Source organism: Hippopotamus amphibius, chromosome 2, assembly GCF_030028045.1.
Source record: "Hippopotamus amphibius kiboko isolate mHipAmp2 chromosome 2, mHipAmp2.hap2, whole genome shotgun sequence".
NCBI lineage: Eukaryota > Metazoa > Chordata > Mammalia > Artiodactyla > Hippopotamidae > Hippopotamus > Hippopotamus amphibius.
The window spans coordinates 66,790,268-66,817,908 of record NC_080187.1 but is presented as its reverse complement, the minus strand read 5'-3'; positions in this window follow the sequence as shown (position 1 = coordinate 66,817,908).

Sequence of the window (27,641 nt, the reverse complement as noted above, 5' to 3'; positions counted from 1 at the left end):
TTGATGCCTGGATGTGGCCGAACATGTAGCTGAACTGTGGATCGTGTCCTTTCCAGGGGGTGTATAGTTTGCAGGAGTGAGTGTTTTCTGCCTAATGGGACCTGGAATAGTCTGCTCACTGTGGCTGCCACCAGGAGCCAGTGGCTGCTGAGTGCACAGTGGAGTCAGCGTGGCCTGCAGGGTTCCCTCAAAGGCCAGAAGGAAGCTCACAGAGGACCAATATCTAACTTGAGAACTACAAGAAGTGGTCAGAAGTAGTTGGAAGTGTTTGGGTCACTGCTGGCCTTCCAGCCCTTACCCTGCTCTATTTTCACCACTGTACCAACATCTTCTAATATATTTTCCCAGGCTTCCCTGGTGGCGCAGTGGTTAAGATTCTGCCTGCCAATACAGGGGACACGGGTTCGAGCCCTGGTCCAAGAAGATCCCACATGCCGAGGAGCTCCTAAGCCTGTGAGCTACAACTACTGAGCCCGTGAACCTAGAGCCTTTGCTCCGCAGCAAGAGAAGCCACCGCAATGAGAAGCCCATGCACTGCAGTGAGGAGTAGCCCCTGCTCTCTGCAACTAGAGAAAGCCCTTGTGCAGCAACAAAGACCTAACACAGCCAATAAATAACTTAATTAATTTTAAAAAGTATATATTTTTTACCCTCATTATTAGGTTTATAGTGGCTGGCAAACAACAGGCACACAAACATTTCATTGAATGAGTGGATAAATGCAGACAGCACCCTGCCTTTTCCAATCACTTATGATTCCACAAAGCACATTTGAGCCTACTTAGCAACTTCCAGAATGACTGTGAGCACTGCTGCATTATTTAAGCAAAACAGACACTAACCATAATGAACTATAAAACCCAGGTATTTAAGGAGAGGCCTCAAATACTTGCTCATGTCTTAAAATAATCAAAACACACATAATTCAATCAGGAGTTAACCAATGTCAATGAACATGGAATTACAGAACCAAAAAATTAGCACTGAGAAGGGCTAAGCGATTCTTTAACTCCCAGTACTCTACAGATGAGGAATTAGAAGGTCCCCTCCCACAGCTGGCTGAGGAGCAGGTGACCAATGAGCTTCCCAGGTCTCCACTCTTAGGCCAGAATTTCTGCCTTGGGTTTCTCTCGGACACCTGGGGAGTGAACCCCAAGATGACACCCTCCTAGTAACTGCATGTGGACTGATGCAAGTGAGGATGAGTGAGGACTGGCGAACGGCTCCCATCTTGCACAGAAGCCTTTCACTTTGCTGACTGCCAAATAACACAGCCTGCGTTCTACACAATAAAATGTTTTCTTTCCCACATAAAGCTTGTGGTGGGGTTTACTGTAGTATTTAGATTTCACCAATGCTCCTACACCTTCTAGGATTCTTTTTTTTTTTTTTAGCTCTTTATTGGAACATAATTGCTTTACACTCTTGTACCAGTTTTTGAGGTACACCAAAGTCAATCAGCTGTATTTATACACATATCCCCAAATTCCCTCCCTCCTGCGACTGCCCCGCACCCTCCCCTTCCCGGCCCTCTAAGGCATCACCCATCATCGAGTTGATCTCCCTTTGTTATACAGCAACTTCCCACTGGCTATCTATTTTACAGTTGGTAGTGTATATATGTCTATGCTATTCTCTTACTGTGTCCCAGCTTTCCCTTCGCCCCCCACCCTCCCAACCTCGTGTCCTCCAGTCCATTCTCTGCATCTGCATCCTTATTCTTGTCTTGTCACTGCATTCATCAGTACCTTTTTTTTTTTTTTTTTAGATTCCGTATATATGAGTTAGCATACAGTATTTGTTTTTCTCTTTCTGGCTTACTTCACTCTGTATGACAGACTCTAGGTCTATCCACCTCATTGCATATAGCGCCATTTCATTCCTTTTTTATAGCTGAGTAATATTCCATTGTACATATATGCCACAACTTCTTTATCCATTCATTTGTTGATGGGCATTTAGGTTGCTTCCATGTCCTGGCTATTGTAAAGAGTGCTGCAATAAACATTGTGGTACATGTTTCTTTTGGGATTATGGTTTTCTCTGGGTATATGCCCAAGAGTGGGATTACTGAATTATATGGTAGTTCTATTTTTAGTTTTTTAAGGAACCTCCAAAGTGTTTTCCATAGTGGCTGTACCAACTTACATTCCCACCAACAGTGCAGGAAGGTTCCCTTTTCTCCACACCCTCTCCAACATTTGTTATTTCTAGACTTTTTGATGATGGCCATTCTGACTGGTGTGAGGTGATACCTCATTGTGGCTTTGATTTGCATTTCTCTGATGATTAGTGATGTTGAGCATCTTTTCATGTGTTTGTTGGCCATCTGTATGTCCTCTTTGGAGAAATGTCTATTTAGGTCTTCTGCCCATTTGTGGATTGGGTTATTTGCTTTTTTGGTATTAAGCTGCATAAGCTGCTTGTATATTTTGGAGGTTAATCCTTTGTCCGTTGCTTCGTTGGCAAGTATTTTCTCCCATTCTGATGGTTACCTTCTTGTCTTGTTTATGGTTTCTTTCACTGTGCAAAAGCTTTTAAGTTTCATGAGGTCCCATTTGTTTATTCTTGATTTTATTTCCATGATTCTAGGAGGTGGGTCCAAAAGGATCTTGCTTTGATGTATGTCATAGAGTAACTTCTAGGATTCTTTATGAGTTCTGAGGTCAAGACTGTGTAGCTACTCTCACCAGTTTGACATTCTGTTTTTTCTGATGCTATAACTTGTGGTTTGGGTTTTGGGATGAAAACAATCATGAGTTTAGAAAAGGCGGTTCAAGATGATGGTTCAGAATCAGATGATTTTGCACTGAGAGCCTTAGTAGACTAGGAAGATGGCAAAGCAAGGCTCAGAAAAACCAGAAGCTCAGAGAAGGACTATTGGAGAAAGTAGATATGGACACCCAAATAAAATGCACCCAAAGTCCACCCAGTTAAAAAGCAGCATCGATAGAATCAGCATCCAGTGAAGGCTGACCAAAATGCTGGTGGTGAGCCAAGTGCTTCATCTTCAGGAGTATTTAATCCCCTACCAACCTGTAATGTTTCCTCTAGGCTGAACCTCATTAAATTGTAATTTTTAAAAGTCAAAAATGGTTGAGTAGCAGCAATATCATTTGGCTCAAACTAAAAATTATTATTCCCATATTATAAATAAAGAATCCGAGCCTCAGAGTGAACAAATAAACTGCCATCAGTCATTTGCTTAAAAACTCATGGAATAGAAAATTTTGAAACCAAACCCAGTGGACTTCAAAGCTCATTCTCTTTCTACTATATTATGGGGCTAAAAAGAAGGTTGAGCTTAGGGAAAGCCATAAGCAATCATGGTGTACTGGTCAACATTTCTTTTAATAACTTATAATTCTTTACTCTTCCTTTAGAGTCATAAATAATGCACTTTAGGAGAACTGCAAGTACTATCTTGAAGGAGCCCTAAGTACTAAAGGAACCACAAATGGCTGTTTTCAGGTTATCAAATTTTAATAACATAATTTTGTTGCAACCCTGCATCTATCCTTTTAAAGAGGATGTTCCAAGACCTCATTATGTGATTATAAAATAAGACTCTTTACCTAGTGATGAACAAAAGGCTGTCCCTCCTTGTGGAAACATGCAGGATCCCTTAAATATTAAAAAAGTCCTAAGCATGTGGCAATGCTTCCTAAAGCATGAGTATGTAAAGCACAACGTAAGTATACATGGGAGGTAAACAAAACATGATCAAAATTAGTCTGGTACATATTAGTTACACTCCCAATAATATCATAGAGCGATATAGTCTTAAAGGTTAGTGATTCTCAAGTGACACTGATGGGAATGACTTCTACATACAATCAAGCTGAATATTTAGGGTTTTCTCTTCTTTTGTGCTCTGGTATCATTGTTAACAGTTTTCCTTTACCAGGGGTTGTTTAATCCTAAATGCATACAGAATTGCATGGAACCTAGTAGAAGCTTAATGACGATGGGGGAAAATAAGTGATATTGAAAGACCAACGCCTTTGTATCATTTTATCAGACAGTTGGGCAACCACCGTGCTAAGCGCTGGGATGAAAATAAAGCAGTATTTAGACATTTTCCTGGCTGCTCACACTGTACATCTCACAATGAAATTTCTGTGATCTGACACTGATTAGCAGATGATGTATGAACAGAACAGAAACAGCTTTGTAGTTCACGCGATGTTGACTCCACGGCATTAAGAGGGTAAGAACATGAGTATGTCAGTTTAGATTTTCCTCATCTACACACAATGTATGGAAAATACTGCTATTTCCACAGTCCAAACAGCCACCCTCCAATAACTAGCTTCTTTCAATCGTGATAAGACAAGTTGTGACAAGATGTAGGTGCACGAAAAGCTGTGTCAGAGGTTTAAATTTATAAAGAATGGGGTAAACTGATTATATATGGGATTTCGTATGCCCAACTTCATGTAATTAAGGACCTTGCTCAGAATCAAATACATATGATGCTTCATGGTATCTGTGATGCTGGGTGTCAACTTGATTAAGATGGAAACTTGTTTCCCAGAATCTGCTCCCTGTGTGGTTCCAGGCTAGAGTTGTCCAAAGAGGAATTTGCATGAGGAAGTGAAGCAACAGCCATACCTTGAATGGTCATCACAGTTAGACACAGTGGCAGGTGTTCCTGGAAGTGCTGGAGATTTCCAGCATGTTCTGTCTGCTGTGCTCCGTACCTCCATCTGCTTCTGCCTTCTGGCCCATCACCAGATGCCTGGCTGTGGAGCCCCAAAGACGACGTCTTCTCCCACAGCTGCTTCTTGGTGGTCAGGGATGGGATGTGCTTGGCTTCTAGCATTGACTGGACCCTGAGTCCTCTGATCCCCAGTCCCCCTTTCAGGTTTTTCCCTCCCCAACACCTCCCACCATGGTGTAATGTCTACTTTTGCAATCGATCCCGAGTTCCGTAACTCATAGTGATTCTGCCTTCCCGGCTGTACCCTGAGGAAATGGTAACAATTTAATTTGTAATAGCTTTGTTGTTCTGAAATTTAATACTACACACTCATAATTTTAAAAGTCGAGCAATAAAGTACAAGGAAGAAAGCAAGGAATAGCTTGCTCAGTCTCACTAAGCAGAAATAGATTTAGTGCTAATTTTCTACAAATTTACCTTTGGGGCTCAGGGCACATTAACACCATTCACAGAAAGAAGGAGAAAACGAGTGTAATGGATTTTAGTAAATAATTAAATTTTATACCACTGCCATGCCAGGTTCTATTTGTGGATTACTTTCTGGATTAAAAAAACAGGTGTGTTTATTTCCCATTCCACAAACCTGCTTCATAAGCATATACGTTAAAGAAAAGTTTAAGTGGCATTTCTCCCTCATTTCAGTTAGGGTCCATATAAAATATTTTTGCTCCAATTTTAATCAGGACTACAAATGCCTCCCTTCCTCCACCAAAAGAAGCAGCGTTAAGAGTAATTTGTGGCATGCTCCATTTTTAACTTGAGTATCATTGCATTTTTTCCCAGAAGAGCAATCTCTTGGGAAAAGAGTCAGGATACTTTGGGTAAGATATCATAGCAACAGCTTAAACTGGAAAAGGATTGTGGAAATATATCTTCCTAAATTTTCCAAACCCAGACTTATGCTCCATTCATGCTTTTAACCATGGAAGACCCAAACACAGCATAAGAAATTGAAATCTTTTTTTTTTTTCCTAAAAGCAACTTCTAAGTTCCCCTCCCGAAAACATGTTGGAAGAGAAAAGTTTTAGCCCTTTGCCCTTTGCAATAGACAGATCCCAAGACTTTCCAACCCTACAAACCCTCCACCATGTACCACAGGCTGGAGCAACAGAGCTGTGGTGGGCCATGGTTACCAGACAAGTAGCCAGACTCACTCACTAGCTCAGGGCCTCCCTCCTGCAGACCAGCCTCCCGGAGCAGAGGATTCGAACCGTGCCACAGCAAAAGTATCAAGTTACTGCATCACTTGAACTTCTCAAATAGTTGAAAGCTCAAATATTGAATCTACAAAAGCTAGGAGAAATGTAGTCATGCATTTGACTTCCAGTCCGAAGATCTGAAGTTCAGCTCTAGCTCTGACACTCAGGTGGTCTTGGGCAAATTACCCAAACTCTCTGTTGTGCAGGGTGAAGATAAAAATGACATAATGTCTGCGAAATGTTTTGTGAATTATAAAGTACCGTATAAATGTACTGTACCATTGCAGTCCAAGTGACTGGTCTGATTAGTGACTGTCTTCACTCCAAAGCAGTTCCCAAATTTTCCACAAATTCTTGGGGCCCCATACTCTCAAAGGTCATGCCTGGCTCCATCCTTTCGCCTCCTTTGAATCGCACTTCTGGATCATTTCAGGTTCTCTGCTTGCTGTCCCTGCTTCATAATGTGTCATGGATACGGAATCCAGCCCTTTGCTCATTTCACACAAGGCCTATGCTTGTAGCAGACTTTACTAATGTTTTTGAGGCGACAGAGGGGGTTTACATGGCAAAAACTCCAAATACCATAAAACTGAGTCTGAGATTCACCTGCTCTGAAAAACCTTTGGCTATCCTGCCTATTCTACCACACTGAATGAAGTTCCCCTGGCTGTTTTCTTTGATCTATTTCCTTCTCAAAACCAACATACCTATACTCTCTCTCTTCTCTTGCTACATCCCCAGCTAACAACAGGCCTCCCCTTGTATATTTAAAAGTGCTCCCTGCACTCTGCCCAGGCATCTCCCCTTCTTCATCCCTTCATCTTTGCAGCGAAAAGGGAGTGATATAGAATTTTATTTCTCCTGGGCTATAAATTTTGTCACCATCATCCCTCCCCCTTAGAAGCAGCTGTAGTCTGTCTGTGTTTAACAACATTTTATAAAATTGATCATTCATTCAACAAGTATTGACATCCTCCAATGTGCTAGGTCCTCTTCTAGATGCTGCGATGCAGCCACGACAGACAAAAATCCCACCATTGTGGAGCTCATGTTCTAGTAGGAGGAAACAGACAACAAGTGAATGCATAATTAAAATGAGTGTATGTCAGCGTGTGCCAAGTGGAGAAAGATAAAGCAGGATAGGACAACAGGGAGAAATGACAGAAATGACGGGGGGGAGGTAGCTTGCAATTCTAAATTAAGGAGTCAGGGAAGGACCCCTCTTTGAAAAGCGGTCGTGGTAGCAAAGATTTGCAACATGCCTGCAGGTGGGTCATGTGACTGTGGGGGAAGCTGTTGCAGGCAGAGGAAACAGCCCACGCAAGGGTCCTAAGGCAGGGTGCTATCACATCTCTATCTATCTGAATGAAAGGTAAGGTTTCGCCTCCAGCTTAGCTCACTGCTAAGAGCTCCTTTAGGGTCCCGGACGTTCCTCAGATTTATCCTTACCTTCCTTCTGTATTTCCTGCTGTTCTCCCTCCTTAACATATGTTGAATTGATCCCGTCCTCTCCATCTGACCCACTATTGCACTTGCTTCTGCACGTGTGATTCTCCCCCAGATTACAGACACAGCTTCCCAACTGGAGCATCCAGCCCCCTTCAGATCCCATTGGAGTGATTTATAATTCCAATCTGAACACATCGCTCTGCTGCACTCAACAGTTCAATTCCCCACTCCCTCCAGCTTCCATAACCTCAAGGATAAAATTCAACCTCCTCAGCATGGCTGTGGCAAAGGCTGTCATATCCGCTAGCACTTGCTGTTGCAGGATATGCCCACAGCATCCTATTGTAAGCACCTGCTACTCTTCACTTAAGGGATTTCTCTTAGTTGTGAGCAATAAGTGTCAGGAAATTAATACTCCTAGGGAACAGCCCTCAGTCAGTGATGGATGGGAATTGAAGGATAAGTTCCCCCATCTTCCTGGCCCTGGAGAAGGGGGGTGGAGAGGAAGAGAGAGAATAACTCTGAAGTATTTTCCATGCTATCTCCCAAATATTCCCGGTGGAATTGACTCCAACTGCCCACAGCAGCAACCACTCCATAATGCACATTATTTTGGCTTCCTTTTCTTCTCTTTCTTTCCCACTCCTCCACCAATGCTTCCTAGAATCATCCCCCAGATAAATAATTTGTACGCAAATCTTTGTGTTTTGGTTATTGCTGTAGGTTGAACTGTGTCCCTGCCAAAGATATGTTGAATTCCTAACCCCCAGGTACCTGTATAGGTGACCCTATTTGGAAAGGTTTTTACAGATGTAATCAAGTTGAGATGAGGTCACACTCTTTTGGGATGGGCCCTGATCAGTAAGATGTGTGTCTTATAAGAAGAGGGGGAGGGGCTTCCCTGGTGTCACAGTGGTTAAGAATCCACCTGCCAATGCAGGGGACACAGGTTCGATCCCTGGTCTGGGAAGATCCCACATGCCACGGAGCAACTAAGCCCATGCACCACAACTACTGAGCCTGTGCTCTAGAGCCCACAAGCCACAACTAATGAGCCCACGCCCTGCAACTACTGAAGCTCGCGTGCCTAGAACTCATGCTCACCACAATAAGAAGCCTGCGCACCGCAATCAAGAGTAGCCCCCGCTCGTCGCAAGTAGAGAAAGCCCACAAGCAGCAGCAAAGATCCTACGCAGCCAATAAATATAAGTAAATAAATAAATAAATAAATAAATAAAACAATTCTTTTAAAAAAGAAAAAAGAAGAGGAGGGAGACACACACAGGGAGGAGACTGCCGTGTGAAGACAGAGACACATGGGAGAACGTCACGCGACAACAGAGGCAGAGATTGCAGTGATATGTCTACAAGCCAAGGAGTTCCAAGGATTGCTAGCAACACCACAAGCTGAGAGAAAAGCCTGGAACAGGTTCTCCCCTAGAACCTTCAGAGAGAGCCTGGCCCTGCCAACACCTTGGTTTTGGACTTCTGGCCTCTAAACTGTGAGACAATAAATTTCTGTTTGTTTAAGCCACCCAGTTTGCGGTGCTTTGTTACCGCAGCTCTGGGACGCAAATGCAGTTCTCTATTGCTAGGCACAAGTGCCTCAAAACTTAGTGACAAAAACAACACCTGTTTTCTTTCCTCTCACAACTTTCTGGGTCCGGAATTTGGGCAGGGCTCAGTGGGGCACATCTTCTGTCCCATGTGGTGTCAACTGAGGTTACTCATTGGTATTTAACTAACAACCGGGAAAGTCCAGAGTACCCAGGACAGATTTGCTCACGTGCCGGGTTCTCTGGCAGGGATTTCAGGGATGGCTGAAAGCCTAAACTCAGTCGGGAGGGCCTGCACGTGGTTTCTGTCACATGGCAGTGGGAGGGTCATCGGAGTTCTTACACGGCGGGTCAGGGCTCCCAGAGAGGGTGCTCCGAGAGACCCAGGTGGATGCTGCAAGGCTTCTTGTGACTTAGTTTCAGAAGTCCCAGAATGTCACTTCTGCCATTCAAAAGTCAGCAATAAGACTCCACCTCTCCATAGGAGAAGTAGCAAGGAGTTGTGGCTGTCTCTAAACTACCTCACCTTGTCTCAGGGGCTGCCACTGGGGGAGACCCATCGGAGACAACGAACTACGGGAGCCTTCAGGGTCTGGCCCTGCCGACCTTGAGGAGCATCTCTTACCATCGCATTCATCTTTGGTGCCTGCTGTAACAGGCTCCTCACTGTTTTCTAACACCCCACGCTCCATCCTGCTTCCATGCCTTTATTTACTTTATTTTTTATATACACTGTAAACACACACACACACACAAAATAGATGCTATACAGTAGATGTCCATGCTCTTCTCTGCCTAGAATGCCCTTCCCCCTGATTTTTGCTCACCTCGCAGGTGAACCCAGACCTAGCCTGGGCTGCACATTCTCCATTCCTGCAAGAGTACATGCCTCTCTTCTTGATCCTGCCTCAACTGCACAAGGTAGACGTCGTTTACTTGTCAGGAAGTTCCTTAGGAGAGGGGACTCTTCTCTCCTCTTCTCTGTTCTCGTGTCTGTTGATGGATGAATGGCCTGTGGTCCTAAGAACCCCAAGGCAAAAATCCAATAAATTCAGTAGATTACTAACGTTTTACGTTGAGGTTCTTCTGCCATTTCTTGAGTGATTTTTTAATTAATTAATGTATTTATTGGCTGCATTGGGTCTTTGTTGCTGTGCACAGGCTTCTTCTAGTTGCAGCAAGTGGAGGGCTACTCTTCGTTGGGGTGCACGGGCTTTTCATTGCAGTGGCCTCTCCTATTGCAAAGTGCAGGCTCTAGGCACGTGGGCTTCAGTAGTTATGGCACAAGGGCTCAATAGTGTGCCTCATGGGCTATAGAGCACAGGCTCAGTAGTTGTGGCGCACAAGCTTAGTTGCTCCACGGCATGTGGCATCCTCCCAGACCAGGGATCGAACCCGTGTCCCCTGCATTGCTAGGCAGATCCTTAACCACTGCACCACCAAGGAAGTCCCTTGAGTGATTTTTTTAATGTCAACCAGATCTGTGTGGGAGCTGGTCATCAAGCCGTCATGGGCGGGGGTGGGGGATGGGGTGTGTGTGTGGCAGGGAGAGTTAGGGATCCTAGCTAACCTCCTACGTCCCAGGGCCAAAGGAGGTTCCAGATACTTGATTCTAGTGGAGCAGCAGGGGAAATGAACATGGTCACAGGACAGGCCCTTCAGGGAACAGACTGTGAGCTCAAGCCTCACCCCAATAGCACATTTGTGGATGTGTGATGCTGGGCCCATGACAAAGTGAAGGAACCTGTCTGATGGGCCTCAAGCCAATGCAGAAACAGTGGCTCAAGCAGAAGACGTAGCCCAGCACCCCATTCTGCATCAGTGCCCAAATAAAAGCCCTCTCATCATCAGGGCTCCGGTTCCTCTGTGTCTTAGTAATTAACTGGCACTCAAGCCCCGTTATCCAGGGATGCAGTAAGCACAGGGGTTCTCTACCAGGATTCCTAAGGTGCTCCTGGGAGTATCTGAAATGCACAAGGGTGTTTCTGGTCAGTGCATTGACCTTCAGGGAAGGGCGTTTGCCAGACATGGCCCATGTTCTGCAATCCGTGGAACAGACACACACAATGAAGGCATGTCCTGACCCAAATGCCATCAGTGCCCCATTGAGAAGCACTGTGACTGAGGCACACTGGTGTCCCTGGGACATCCTTGTTATCTTTAACTCTCATGCACCTCTGATGCATCTAATCTCAAAGATGCTGGCAAGAATCAAGAGAGAATGCATGTGAGAGTCCTTTGTAGACTGGCAAATGTTATATATGTATATCCTTGTCCTCAGGTAGCTCCTAAGTGTGAGGGCTTTTTTAAAAATAAGTGAGATATAACTCACATGCAGTGAAGTGCCCAGATCTTAATGTACAGCTCAATGTCTTTTCTAACTACCACTCAACTACCCAAGTGAAGATATAAGATGTTCCCATCACCCCCAGAAAGTTCCCTCATGGACCTTTCCAGTCAATAACTGCCTCCCAGAGGCAACCACTGTTCTGAACACTCCATAGCTTAGTTTTGCCTATTCTTGCACTTCATGTAAGTGGAATCATACAGTATCTGCTCTTTTGTGTCTTCTTTTGAGATTCAGCCATGTTTTTGTTTGTATCAGCAGTCCATCTCACACTGACCACAGAAGCAACATAGAATGATTCCATCTCTAGCCTGAGTTCTGTTCCTGGGCTTTCCCAGCCTCAATCCCATGCTTGAGGAATTGTAGTCAATTAGCTTTCATCTCTGTTGGGTTAGGACCAGACTGTCATCCCTAACAAGGACAAAGTCTTCAAGTGGAAAGGGTTCTGTTAGCTTAACCTATATTAATCTACTTATCTGTTCTTCAAATCAAGATTCTGCTTGTTTCATATTTAACGGTTTTATTTACATAGAAATAAGAAAGACAGACTACCTCTCTCAACTTGGGAGCAGGGCGCTTTAAGACAAAAAAGTACACACTCTGCAAACAAGACGTGGGGAGTGGAATGGAAAACTCCACTGAGTGCTTTCCTGGCTTCTTGCCACTCCGTGAATACTTAACGATATATATTTTTTAAAGCCAACTGTTCTCACACTTAGGCCAATTTTTCTTTTGCTAATACGGTCTTTTCTTGACTTCAATCCAAAACAGATTGAAAATCGAGAAAGATATATTCTATCCACAGTTTTATTTCACCAATAGTCCATTCAATTTCCACTAAGAGCAATCATTTATATATCTTTAAACATTAATGTCGACACTAAAGAACACAAGACAATGCAACATTCAGAACCCAAACTGAGTAAGGATTTCTGTGGAGGTGCAGGCGAGGTGGGGTTTCTTCAGACTGGTCAGTTTGGTTTGGTAATGCCTGTTGTTGGAGGTGACATGTCCCACCAGGAGATGAATGAGCCTAGAGGGAACAGTGTCTGTCACCAATCTGTGGGTTTAAATACACAGTTAGGGGAGTGTCTGATACATTTTCTATAATTGTCAATGGTGCCATGTTAGATTGAATCTGGACCCCCTTAGAAGCCAAAGAGAAACTCAGAGAGAAATGACGTTATACTTCCCCTCTCATTTCTCGTCACGGTGACATTATTGCACCTTACTCAGCATCCCCAAGATTAGCCTTTGTATTTCTTAGTGCTTTGTCCCCGAGCTCACCCCAATTTGGTTCTTAGATTAGCACAGGAGGGCATTATGAACACACTGAAGTGTTTAAGAGGTTCAATGAATTCTGCAAGTAATGCAGTGAGTAAGTGCAAGAGGCCCTGCCTCTCTGCCTCTGCTACCTCCAGTTCAGATTGAATGCTGTCCCAAGAAAAACTGCAGAATAAGCCTTTCAGAAGACGTTATAAAGGTTAATTAAAAGGCAGAGTCCTTATTTTAAAATAAAGTCTTGTCCATAGAATCAGAATAAAGTTGCTTTAGCAAAAGAAATAAAAACAATCAGGTGTTAGGGCTTATTGTCCATCTTTTCCTGCTCTGCCCGCACCAGAATACAAGCTCTGTGAGGGCAGTGACATTATTTAGTTCACCATTATGTTCCTGCTGCCTAGACCAGTGCCTGACACATAGTAAATGAATAGATGTTGACTAAATGAGGAGCTGAAGGAATAAGGGAAGGAAGGAAAGAATAAGGCTCATGTAGGTCAAAGTACCTTGACCAAGGTCACACAACCGCAGTGACCTTGATATGCAAGAGGAATTGATGATAAACATCACCCCTTTGTTACACCTTTTCACTTTTCATTTCCATCAGCAGCATTCACTGCTTTATGGGGCAGGGAGGTAAGAGAGGAGAGAATACGCCATTTTTCTAGAAAAACACTTTTAACATGTCATCAGAGTTACTGCCTATCCTACCTGAGGAAGAGGGCAATAAGGTTGCTTTGGGAGGGCATGCTGGTGGATGGCTAAGCCCACCGACCAGCAAGGAACTTGCTGACTTAGGGCATATAATTCAAACTCTCAGATCACAATGTAGCAGAGACCTTAGTAAGGCTGTGACTGTTTTAATTCCACAGATACTACAGGTTTGGGTAGTTACTCACCCTGAGGGCCTTCTGTCTAATCTACTTTTTTTTTTTTTAACCATATCACCTAAGAGTCTTGTGTATCATAAGACATGCCCATAGAAAAGGTAGAGTTGATGGCTGATGCTCTTTTCTGCTCAGGAATATGCAAATAATTGATTTGAAGTCTAACTGACTCGTGAGAAAGTTTTTGAATCACCTCTTGGTGTTCTGGGAATTCCATATTTCTCAGCGCAAATATCAAACACCTACTCAGATACACCAAATGGAGACTTGGCTGCTTTTGAAGCATCTATTTACTGAGAAGAAGAAAGCCCACACTTACGAGAAAATGTGCCTTATTCTATCTGATGTTCCAAATGCTTCTTTGCTTAAAGATTACTCCAAAGGGATGTGAACAGAGACAACACAACTTTATAGTGAAACAGGGATTCAATCCAGCTCAATAGTACATATGTATGTTTCACAAAATTATAGGGCTCACAGCAAGAGGGAGGAACTAATACAGAGAGAAAGTGCTTAAGTTTCCTGAAAGAATAAGATGCCAAGATGGTGACGGTACCAGACAGTATACATAATGCCTTTTAAAAAAATTATGTGTGTATCTTTCTTTCTCCTTCTAGTCTGTACTCTCAAGATAGCAATTCCCTGGCTTAACAATGTTTTCTACCAGCAGAAAAATTACAGTAACCAAGCACACCTGAAAGCTCATAATTTTCCTAGCTGGCCATCTTTAGGTTTATTCTTTTCATTACATTAAAAAATGGAGGCTAATTAAGGCAACTGTGGCTTGAGCAGGCCAAATTGGATTTTTCTTATAGCTTTCCCTTCATCTCACTGAGTGATGTCATTAAATGTTCAGGCTATGAAATGCTAAGGACAGCCTGTTTCCACTGTACTATGGGTCACGATGGAATGCCAGGAAAATATACCCCAGAATGTCATAAAGCTTTAAAGAGTTACAATAAAACCTATGTGGAGGCCATGCAGAATGTAGGCCTTTACTTCTCTTTGTTAACAGACTCCACGAAGCCAGAGGGACCGTAGGTAGGAAGTGAAGCAGGAAATGATGAAATGAACAGCATCACACAGCCACTCTGCAGACTTCTGGGTCTGGGGCCTTTTGAATGGCCAGTCCTCACACAGAGGTTTTGCATAGAACTGGGAATTGGGGCCACCAAGTTGCACACCTTCTTAGCAGATATATTTGATCACAGGCAGCTCTTGAGCTATATGGCTATATTATATGGCCACTTGATACCTGCTTATAATGGAGCAAGTTCCAGTGGGTTTTTTTTAATCACTAATTTTTAAAATATTTTTATTTATTTATTTATTTATTTGGCTGCATTGGGTCTTAGTTGTGGCACACGGGATCTTCCTTGCGGCGCGAGGGCTCTTTGTTGCAACATGCAGGTTCTTCATTGGGGTGCACGGTCTTCTCTCCAGTAGTGGTGTGCAGGCTCCAGAGCACAAGGGCTCTGTGGTTTGTGGCACGCAGGCTCTCTAGTTGAGGCACGGGGGCTCAGTAGTTGTGGTGCACAGTCTTAGTTGCCCTGTAATATGTGGGATCTTAGTTCTCCAACCAGGGATCAAACCCGCATCCCCTGCACTGGAAGGTGGATTCTTAACCACTGGACCACCAGGGAAGTCCCTCCAGTGGGTTTTTATTTCAGAGATGTATTAGTCAAATCAGTTTACCTCATTTGTTTCCACGAGCCCTGTGATTTGAAGAGTTGAGTTAGGTTATAGTTCACTAACCAAGTTTGTTTCATCTAAATGGTTTTCTTAAAATGGAGTAGCCCTATTTTATTCTCAAGTGAAAATTATTTAGCCAGACTCCCCTGGTTTTACTGTTCTCATGTATCTAAGCAGTATTTGAGTCCTTAACCTTACCCAGACATAACCATTTGTGTTGATGCTGATCAAAAAACATGACTATTACTAACTCTCCAGCTGTAACTAGTAACTAGTACCTACTCTATATAGGGCATAGTTCTAGGTACTAGGAGATAGACATTGATCAGAAAGCTATAATATCTACTCTTAGGAAGATAAACTAAACACACATTAAAATGGTTAACAACATAAGAGAGCCTACAAAAAGGGCAAAGAAAATATAGCAGTTTAAGCAATAATTGGAAGAATGTGAGGGGGAAACAGATCAAGAGAGATAAGTATAGCTTGGGAAGACCAGGGAAAATATAAAATGAAAGGGCAGTGACCTTTAAGGAGGGATAAGCAGAGAAAAGGAACACAGTGGGAACTGTCATAAAACTAATTTGATTAGAACAAAAAAGTTGGCTTGATTCCACCTGTGGACTATCTCAAATATTGAGCTAAGAAATTTAAGCTGCTTTTTATAGACAATGGGGAGATATAGAGGGTTCTTAACAAGGGAATTATATCATTTGGAACTATTTTATCATGAGCAACAGAGAAGCCAACTTGACATGGTTTAAATAATAAAGTGAGTCTCTTGGCTTACCCAATGGAAATGTTCACAGGTGATACTGGCCTCAGGTAAGGCTTGATCTAGCAGTCCCAACAAAGACAGTAGGGGGCTGGTTCTTTTCTGTCTCTGCTTCATCGTCAGACACCATATTGTCCCTCCTTCTCATCCCCTCCTCCTCATAGGGAGCTCCAGGTTCTCCACTGGTGGCAGCAAAATGGCTGCAGCAACTCCAGACCTCAGATCTCCTTCCACATCTTGCAGAGGAAGAATGAGCATCTTTTCTGGTAGCACCTGTGGAAGAAAGGGGATGTTTTTCTTTCTCAGTGGTCTCAAGTGTCTTTTTGTGTCTTGATGGATTTGATTGGGTTACTGGCTTATCTGGGGACCAGTGGAGGAATTGAGTAGGTAAATGGGAAAAGTTGATTGGTTTAAGCCAAGCAGTGTTCATACCTAAAGTGGGAAATGGGGCCAATCTCTCCCAAGCCACAGCACTGAGAAGGAAGAGAGATTTCCTGAAGAAATTACCACGAACTGCTAAGAAGGGAGAATGGTCACTAGGTAACCAAAAAGTGACAAATGCCCAGTAGAAGTAAAACATGATAAAAGCAGGGTTATTTGATAGTCAATACCAAAGAAACTGAGGAGGTATGAGCTAACTACCTAGGTATCTTCCCCACCTCCACCTGGCCCTGAGTGCACACGCCTTGCTCCTTTTACTTCAGCAAGTCTTAGAAAGGCATCATCTTGCTCCAAAAGTTCCAAGAGTGATTTCTCAAAAGCAAAGAATTCTTAAATTTATACTAGGAAATGAAGGAATTATGTTTTTAGAGATGCCAGCATTTTTCAGAAATCTCATCCGTAGCTTTATTCTGCCAAGGGAAGGCAGTAGGCATTCAGAATTCATGAGAAAAGTGTGGTCAGCCTTGAAAACTGCCGTTTTGTGTGGATTGCTTTTTTAAAACTGTTGGGCTCAACCCTTTGGCCCTCATGAAAGCAAATTTTGACATTGACTTCAATGGGGAGGAGGAAGCCGCATTTTCAATAGAAGGGCACTTTTTTGTCTGGCTCCAGTCACTGAAGGCTGGAACCCATTGTAAACTATAACAAAACTTATCTGTGCACAAATTGGGAGCACACCCACCAGGCCTCGCCAGCTGTTCTGCTTTCTTCAATGAAGTCACAACTGTCGTGGCCACCACAGTTCAATGCCACAGCAACAATTGTGAGGGCTTAGTGGCTGTATTGCTCAAAGTTCCTGGGGCTTGGGGAGAGAGACAGATGTCCCCCACCTGGCTTCCTACATTGGAGACTCACATACTTCCCCCACCCTTACCTCTCTGTCCCTGGGCCAGAGCCTTTGCAAATGAATACAGCCTGGGATTGTGTGGAACCAGGCAAAGATGGGAGGAAACCCTTGAATAAGAAGGGTTGGCTGGAGGAAAGACATCGAATTCAAAAGGGGATGATTTGACAGTGATTGGAGACATGACGCTTATAAAGTGCATCTGAGCTTGACATGATTCTCTAACCCTAAGAAGGATTCGTTTATGCTTGGAAGGCTTTTAATTCACACAAGCAGGTTGGGCCATAACAGCCCTTGATTGGGAAGGAAAATGCATGTTCAAGTCAGAAAGAAAAATAAAGAGCAAAGCAGAAGTCTTCCACTCTCAGCTTATGTTTATTTGTACTCCATGAACAGCTGGACCAACAGGGATTTACTCTTATCCTCTCTGGCAGCAAACTTGCTCAAAATGAGGAACGTTGATTTGCTGCTAAGACTGAGGGCTCTGGGTATCAGAAAAAATCATCTGCCCCGTGCAGAATGCACACCCTTCTTAAATGCAGCAGCCGACAAATGAAGATAATATTGCATGTCTGAAAAAATGTAAAATAAATGGAAAGTGAAGTGAAAAATGATAAATTGCTTAGTGTCAAAGGTGGAGAGAGGCAGAGAACAAGAGGAAGCCAGGGGGGACCAGCATGGGTGTGGGAGGTGATAAGAAGTTTCTCTCCATATATAACTAGTACTTAGGACAGAGCAGTGTGCCAACCCTTTGTGCAGTTGGAAATCTGCATGCAATTTATAGTCGGCCCTCCATACATAGTACACACAGTTCCTCACTATCCTAGTGCCACATCCCTGGATTGAACCAACCTTGAATTGTGTAGTACTGTAAAAAAAAAAAAAAGTCCGTATGTAAGTGGACCCATGCAGTTCAAACCTGTGTTGTTCAAGGTTCAACTGTACTAAGGTTCTTGGCATTTAAAGCTGGTAGGTGCTACCTCTGCTACTGATGGCATAAAGGAAGTGATTTTGAACTTCTTTTTCTTTCTTCTCGCTCTCCCTTTTATTCTCTCTTCTAAAATATCTCTTTGCCTAGTATTTCAAATTTCACCAAGTAGTTTCTAAGGCCCCTGAATCACAAAGAAAGTGTAAACAACTCTAACTCAATTTTCTGAAAGCTCACCAAGCAAACAATACTGAGAATATTGCACACTTTTGCGTAAGAAGAATAGTATGACCACATCTTTGTACCACAATAGTACCATCTTATATTACCTACTCATCTAAGCAATCTGCACACATGAGAGTAAGTCAAGCAGGGCAGCTCCCAAGGAAATCAGCTGTCTTCACCTCAGCTGTACCCACTCAGTTCTATCATTAAAAAAATAAGATTTCTGTGTTTAGTTCTTCTGGTGGTTTCCATCTCATCTCTATATTTTATGCCTATTTCTCAATTTCTTGACTTAACTCTGGACTAACTCTGGTAAGAAAGATAATGTTTTAGTTTACTTTTGTCTAGCCCACCTCTTCCTCCTACTTCTTCCAGAGTTTGAGAGTTAAATAATAATTATTAGCCCTTCTGTGGATGGTCTTTGTAACGATAAAGAGTATACTATACTTAAATATTATTATAATATAATAAATAATATGCTTGAATCTCCAGTTTCTCTTCCAGCAACTCCCCCAACTATAAAATAAGGATGTTGCCCAGCTGGGGGTCGTCTCCTCCTTTCTCCCCCTCTTCCTGTTCCCTACCTTCTGTTGGTAAAACCGTTACCATTATGTTACAAAGATGCTGCCTAATTCTCAACTAAGTCTTCTGTGCTTTTTCTACTGAAACTAAGGTGGAAATCCAGTACACAGAGGCTGTGTGATCGCTCTGTTACTCTTGGTCGCTGCCAAAGGAATGTATTCTTCTCCAAATTCAACTATATTAGCAAGTACCAGCTCACAGAAAGCACCTATTTGAGAGACTTAATCATTACAGAGAGTTTTAGATAGCATCCTAGTCATTTCCCCGCCAAAGATATTTAAGATATAACCTCTCTGAACCTTGCTGCTCCAGTCATTGTATTTGCACAAATTAGCATCATTTCATCTGTGAAACAAGTTGTCTCTTAATAGCCTTTTTTGATGCAAAGAACAAAAGGCTGAACTATAAATGCACAGAACTGTTTGGCAGTCAAATGCCCCATTTTGACTGTTAACGGTTTAAAAGTGTATTAATCAATCTCTAACAGCACCACTTGAATGGTTTTCTAAATACATACAACTCAAACACACCTCTTTCCAATAATGCAGATCTAAATGTGACTAGGGTTAAAAGAATAGGTTTGCTTTTTGAAATAGAAGCTGGAAAAATTTCCATTGCATCCAGACATTCCTTGGTGATGGAGAGAAAACAATCCTCATATATTACTTAAAGCTTAAAGTAAGTGTGGTAAACTTTTTCTAAGTAGCTGATCAACTGTCCCAGTTTGCCTGGAACTTTCCAGTTTTAGCACTGAAAGTCACACAACCTAGGAAACACCTCAGTCCTGCATGAACCTCAGATGATTGATCATTGTACACATGGTGGCAATGATGAGAGTAATATTATTTGTGATTATAATAAGCCAAGTGCTAAACTAAGTGATTTAGATAGTTTTAAAATTTAATCTTCACAATAATCACACAAAGTAGGTATTATTATTACCATTTCAGAGATGGGAAAACTACAGCTTGACAAATTTAAATAACTTCCCCAATTTCACATACCCAATAAGTGGCTAAGATTCAAAACCAGGTCATCTGACTTCATACTGGCTCCTGTATTAAGATAAATTCCCCTGCATTTTGGATTTAGGTTGTCAGATAAAACTATAGGACATGCAGTCAAATTAAAATTTCTGATAAGCAACAAGTAATTTTTTAGTGTATGTCCCAATTGCATGGAACATACTGATACTAAAAAATTACTTGTTGTTTATCTGAAATTCGAATTTAACTTGACAGCTTATATTTTTATTTGCTAAATCTGACAGCCTTAACTTGGAGCGATCACCTTTTCCAGTAAAAATAAACTTTTATTGATGTTTTACGTGACCCAATATATTTATGAGCTGGTGAGATATAGGGAAACTTGGGTTTCAATTTTTTTTTAATTATTTTATTTATTTATTTATTTATTTATTTATTTTTGGCTGTGCTGGGTTTTTGTTGCTGTGCGCGGGCTTTCTCTAGTTGCGGGGGCTACTCTTCTTTGTGGTGCACAGGCTTCTCCACGGGCTCTAGGCGCACAGGCTTCAGTAGTTGTGATGCATGGGCTCAGTAGCTGTGGCTCTCGGGCTCTAGATTGCAGGCTCAGTAGTTGTGGCACACGGGATTTGTTGCTCTGCAGCATGTGGGATCTTCCCAGACCAGGACTCGAACCCGTGTCCCCTGCATTGGCAGGCAAATTCTGAACCACTGTGCCACCAGGGAAGTCCAGGTTTCAAATTAAAGGAAGTCAAATGAATGAAAACAAAAATGCACCCACGTGCTGCTTTATTTGGGAAACCTGGTTGATCTAAATAACCTCTTTCTGCAAGAGCCTTGTAGTTGTGATATATTTGACAATAAGACTGAAATGAAAGTAGGGGCATTTACGTATTCATTCACTCACTATGTATTGAGTTGCTACTATGTTCCGGGCGCTATTCCAGATATTGGGTTGCATCCAAATAAAGTCCTAGCCCTCACAGAGCCTTTATTTCCTTGAAGAAAATGGGCATTAGATAGATAAACTAGCAGGTAATATGGTTTCTGGTAGTGGCAAAAGCTTTGAAAGAGAAATGAAGGGAGGTGTTATTTGAGATAGATATAGTTAGGGGAAGGCATTCCACGAGGAAAAAAATCCTGCATGAAGGGAGCAAAACCATGTGTGTATCTGGGAGGAAGCATGCTAGGCAGAGGGAACAGCAAGTGCACAGGCCCCGAGATGAGACCCAGCTAGGCACGTCAGAGGCACAGTACAGAGGCTGGAGAGGGAATCGTGCAGTGGGAGGCAATGAAGCTGCAGAGAAAAAGGCAGGGCTTAGTCACTGAGGGCCAGCTGGCCGTAGTCAGAACCTTGGATTTCATTCTAAGTTTGAAGGATTTCAAGCAGGATGATAAATGATCAAATTTATCCTTCAAAGCCTCATGCTAGGTGCCATGGAAACAAAAATATTATTGAAGAAGTAGAGGATAGAGATGTCTGCGGCATGAATTAAGACAGAAGCGGTAGAGAATGGGAAGTTACATTTGAGATATACTCAGATTGTGTGACCCAGGCAAATGTGAGATGTAAAATCGCCCAGGTAACTCAAGTGAATCTCCAAGATTAAGGAGCACCACTACTTTAAATTATGATTAGCCATTTGGATCATTAGTTCAGCTTCTCCATGTGGGTGCACCCAGGGGACTTAAAAAATACTGCTATGTCTGTCCAACCCTCAGAGATAATAGGAGTGCAAGCCTGGACATCAGGATTTTTAAACATCTCTTTAGATGGTTCTCATGTGCAGCCAAGTTGAACATTTCTGATCTAGAGAATAGTGGGAACCCTGGGTTGTGAGACAGATGACGTTTCGGGGCATGAGGCAGAAAAGGAACGAGGGTAGGTAAAATGATGTCCAAGAATTCACTGACAGTGCTTTGCTTTTAAAGCAAGTTCTATTAAAAACACCCAAAGACAGCCATAACCATGTATGGTTCCCAGCACCTCTGGTTCTAGAGCAGTTGGACAAGTGTCCTGAATTACTACCTACTTTGGGGCTGTCATGGTCTTTATGCTTCTATCATTTGACTCAGAAGCAGAACTGGTCATTAGTAACTATGTCCCCTACTGTTGCCTACCCCCAAAGCCTGCCACGGCCACAGTGGTGACCCAACTTGAGAATGCCATCTCCTTCACCAACTTTTACTTCGGCCGACTCAGTTTCCAGGGGATGTCAGACTCTTAGAGATTGCAAGATAAATTAGGAGGTGACACCAGACAGCAATTCTCTTGTGTTCCCTTCCAGGGAAGGCATGTGTTGACCATTCTCCTATGCTCTCAGTAACAGCCCTGAAATTCCCTTGCCATTGATGGGAAAACTCAAACAAAAATCAAAGTAATAATCAATGTCACTTAGTGAATTAGTGATGGAGACAGGAACAGAATCCAGACTTTCTAACTTGGGGATCCCCTGCTTTTAAGTCTAAATGGTGCTTTTTATTTTAATCCAGCTGTGCTGAGTTAATAAGACTTTGACGAGATCCAGCCCTGCGTTTTGTAGAGTTAACGTATTCGATATTTACCTCGGCTATTTGTTGTCTGTTTAATAAGTTTTGTTTGTCTTCCCAGATGCACATTATTTGGCAGTGTATAATCACATATAATTGTTTACACCATTTACCGTTTGCTTTCAAGTCTTGCCAAGAAAGACTTGGTGTAAACTAGCTGTCTGCAGAAGCCACACTAAGTTAAGCCTTTGAAAGGGTCTAACTGGGCCTATATAAATAAACAGAATGATATGGAAAATAACTTCATATAAATTTACTGCAGCGCCGGCCAGCTGGTAAATAGGCAGGCCTTCTCTCCTATGGAACAGATAGGATTAAATCTTACTCAGGACAGTACAGTCTGTGTAATGATTACAGAGAGCTATTTAAGTTTTAATTTAGAGCCCCATCCAGCCCTCCGCCCCACGCCGCACACACACGATCCTTTCAGTGGCAATAAATTTCAATCATGTGGTTAGCGAAGCTTCACTCTGGCTTTTATTTTCAGAGAAAATGGTCAGTAAAGCAAATTTCGTATCTGCTCATTAGAAGGCTAATGGGCAGGTCACGATAACGGGGGTGGGGGCGGTGGGGTGGGTGGAGGGAACCACAGATGATTCCGTCATCCTTTAAACTAATAAAGGAGATCAGCAAAAATTCACCAACGAAATGCTTGGGCACATGAAAGAAACTAGTGCATAAAGGGAAGCGTCATCCTCCTGAAAACGTTCAGGGCAATCGATCCCTCATTGTAGAATAACTCAAAGCTTACCTCTTCCTCATGGGGGTTGAAGGGGTTCTGTGGCATGGTCTTCGCATATGAAAGCAATACGGGGTAACACAGGCATTTTAGGACTGGCTGAGAATTGATCTTAATAATCACTAGGGTAAAAAGTGAACGTTACATTCATGTCTTCAATAAATGTTCATGCCTGTAGGGCACTGTGCTGGGTGTCACAGGCCAGGGCAGGAGATTTGCAAAGATGTGAAAGACCTAGTCTTTGTTCTTGAAGAATGAATAATTTAGGAGATTTCGTGTTCTTATGCCTTTGTTCATGCTGATTTCTCCAGTGAAAAGCCCTCCTCTGCTGCTTCAGAATAAGCACACATCCTTTAGAACTCTTTTCAATTGCTAGTTCTGCCTTGTACCCTTATTTGTGGCTAATTCCTTCTGCTTTCTATGACATGTACTTGGATATAAACCTGCATGTCCCACAGTGCCTCAGGGGCAAAGGTGTTGATCTTTATATCCTGTGCTTAGCAATATAGGTATTCAATAAATGTCTGTTGGATCAAGGAGTGATTGAACAATAGTATATTGCTTTGCATATTAAAATGACAAGCTCTTTTAATACTCGATTGGAGTGTTTGAATTTACCTCCTCTGAAGTGGTACCAGAATAGTATTTAAACTTGTCCACATTGTTTAATTAATATCAGAAAGGTTTGTGTTGGCGAAAATCCTGGGAGAGCATTTCTGTTTCATCTAGCAAATAGTATTTAAAATGCCTTTTTTTTTAAAATTATCGTTGATTTGGGAGTGTGTGTGATGAGGGTATTGTGGTTATGTTTAAAAGGAGAGTCCTTGTATGTCAGAAATACATACTGAAATATTTAGAGATGAAATTAGATGATGTCTGGGATTTGCTTCACAATAACTGGGGGGGGGATAAAGAATGGGAATCGAGACAAAGAAAGGCCAGCCATGAGCTGATCACTGTTGGCGTGGTGAATACACGGAGGTTCATTAAACTATTCTCTTTACTTTTGTATATTTTTAAAATTTCCCATAATAATCTCTAATTTTTTTTACATTTATAGGAAAGGAAAATCTGGTGTAGCATCACAACCGGATAATCAGTATGAGACCATAGACCTAAGTTTCTCCTGCTCTGAATGCCACATTTTGGATGAAATAAAAACTAACAGAAATGTACACTGGCTTCATTTCTGACCACTTTTTTTTCTTAGCCCTCAGAAATTGTTATCTTTCTGGGGGCCAAGATTCATTCTCAAGGATTGCGACTTGACCATTTCCTGTTATAACTGCATGTGCTATAACTGTTTATGGCAGACTTAGAGGACTAGAGTGGACAAAAAAAAGTGCTGCAACAACAGGATCTCACCCCAGAAATACCCTAAGATCAACCCTGGGCCACCTCAGTGCAGGCTGGGTAAATGAAAAAATCTCTCACCTCCTACCCCACTGTGTTCCATTCTAGCAATTTTCATGAATCACATATCTGTTGGATAGAGTTTTTAGAGAAAATGCAAGAAGCCAAGTTAAATTTGAATTTCAGATAAACAACAAATAATACTTTAGGATAAGTATGTCTCAAATACTACATGAGGTACACATTTTTTTTTGCTAAATCTGGCAACCTTATTCTTGGATCTATGTGGTGCTTATAATTCCAACAGTTAGATTAGTTGATTAATTAATTAAAGGCCTATTTTCCATATTTAGGTGGTTTAATTATCCTGAAAAGCCCCTTATTCAGCTCTACCCTTCACTAGAACATTGAACTAAAAAAAGGTCTAAGTTTACTCAAAACCAACTCTATAGAATACCTGTATTTTCAAATCAATTAATTTTTATTTTAAATAAAATAACATGCGCCATTAAAATAAAATCAAGTAATACTAAAAGGCTGACTATGAAAAACAGCCAGCTTCTGCACACCCTCTGCTGAACCCTAGATCTATTCACTCTTTAGAACCAATAGTAAGTAGAGGCCACCAGCCTTGTAGCTACCTTCATATCACTAAAATACAGCCTTATGTTGTTATTTCTTGAGTTATTGATTTGGGGCATTATGTATTGAGTTTATTTTGATAGATGGAGATTTAGTTTTTTCCCCACTATTCTCGCTCTCCCTTTCTAGTGTTATTACTACTTTTAGAGAAATCAATAATCACATGCTTTCATTATTATGACAATTGCCAAAGACTGAATTGCATCTCCCCCCTCACCCCACAAATTCATATGTTAATACCCTAACCTTCAGTGTGACGGTATTTGAAAATGGGACTTTGGGGAAGTAATTAGGTTTAGCCAAAGTCATGAGGATGGGGTCCCCATGATGAAATTAGTGCCCTTATAAGAAGAGGAAGAGAGACTAGAGTTCTCTCTGCCTTCCCCCATGTGGGGACACAGTGAGAGAGCAGCTATCTATAAGCCAGGAAGAGAGTCCTCCCCAGGAACAATCTGTTGGCACCTTGATCATGGATTTGCCAGCCTGCAGAACTGTTGCTTAAGCCACCCAGTAGCACCCCAGTAGACTAATACAACTGTACACATACTCACTGCAGTGTCAATAATGCATTATGATTGCAATTCCTTTCTTTTAATCATTTTTTTAGAATGAAGAATTTCCTTATTTTTTCACTTGCATATTTTATTTCAGTGCAATTCAAAGTATGACCCCATAGACCAACAATATCAACATCACCCAGGAACTTAATTAAAATGCTGGAACAATTGGTTATCCATATGCAAAAAAAAAATCAAATTTCCAAATTTCAAATTTCAAAATTCATATCTCACACCTTTTACAAAAAATTAACTTCAAATTCTTCATAGACCTAAATGTAAAATCTAAAACTATAAAGCTTCCAGAAGAAGACATCAGAAAAAATCTTTGCGACCATGAGCTAGACAAAGATTTCTTAGATACAACCTCAAAAGAATGGTCCATAAAAGAAAAAAAATTGACAAATTGGACTTTACCAAAATTAAGAACTTATGCTGTTTGAAAAATACTTTAAAATAATGAAAAGATAAGTCACATACTGGAGAAATATTTGCAAAGCATACATATGGTAAAGACTTATACACAGAATATATAAAGAATTCTCAAAACTCAATAATAAAAAAACAACCAAATAGAAAATGGGCAAAAGATTTCAACAGATACTTCACCAATGAAGATATCTGGATAGCAAATAAGCACATGAAAAATGTTCAATATCATTAGTTGTTAGGGACATGCAAATTAAAATCACAACATGGTACCACTACTAATTTACTGAATTGACTAAAATTAGAAAGACTAACCATACCAAGTGTTGGCAAGGGTATGGAGGAACTGGAACTCTCAAGCACTGTTGGTGGCATTTAGAATGGTATAACCACTTTGGAGAACAGTTTGGCAATTCCTTAAAAAGTTAAACATATGATCCTGGCATTCCATTCCTAGGTATTTACCCAAGAGAAATGAAAGCATATGTCCATATGAAGACTTGCACGTGAATATTTGTAACAATCTTATTTGTGGTAACCAAAACTGGAAACAATCCAAATGTCCACCAACAGGTGAATAGATAAACATTGTAGTATATCCATACAGTGGAATTCTACTGAGCAATTACAAGGAATGAACTACTGATACACACTACAACATGGATGCATCTCAAAATAATCATGTGGTCAAAGAAGCCATGCCAAGTACATATCGTAGGATTCTACTTACGTGAAATCCTAGAAAATGCACACTAATCTATAGTGACAGAAAAAAAATCAGTGGTACCTAGGGAGAGGGAGGCATAAGAGAGAACGATTACAAAGGACAAGAAAAAGGTTTCTGGGTAATATTATGATGTCACACGTGGGCACAATGTCAAAAAAATGTCAAATTTTACACTTTAAATATGCACAGTTTATTTTATGTCAATCATTCCTTGATAAAGCTGTTAAAAAAATAGCAAATGTTAATTGTGATGTCATGTAGGTTGAGGGGAAAGGTGAGGGGTGCTTCTCTTAGGCAGCTTCACAAGGGAGGGGAGGTTATTTTTGTAACTATCGGAAGGATGATATTGTCCAAAAAAATACCAAAAAAATTTCATGGAAAGGGTAATGTAAGTTAAGATATATTAGTTGCTAATTTCTTTGGTCTGCAACAATCTAAAAATTGCAAATTTTTCATCAAGATAGAAAAATACTGCTGTGAGCTATTTATGTGTTAACTTGGAGGTGACAGCTTTGCTGCCAGGCCTCGTTTCACTTCTGCTTTCATATTAATTTGTTGGTGCATGCTGTCACCTACATGGTTTTTTATCACCCAGTACAGTTTTTCATTCTTCTTCAGTTGTTTTGAAATTTGAGCCATGATCAGCTATAGTTTCCTGAAAGTGTTTCCTGAACATGATGTCAACAGACAATTCTGGACTTCCCTGGTGGCACAGTGGTTAAGAATCTGCCTGCC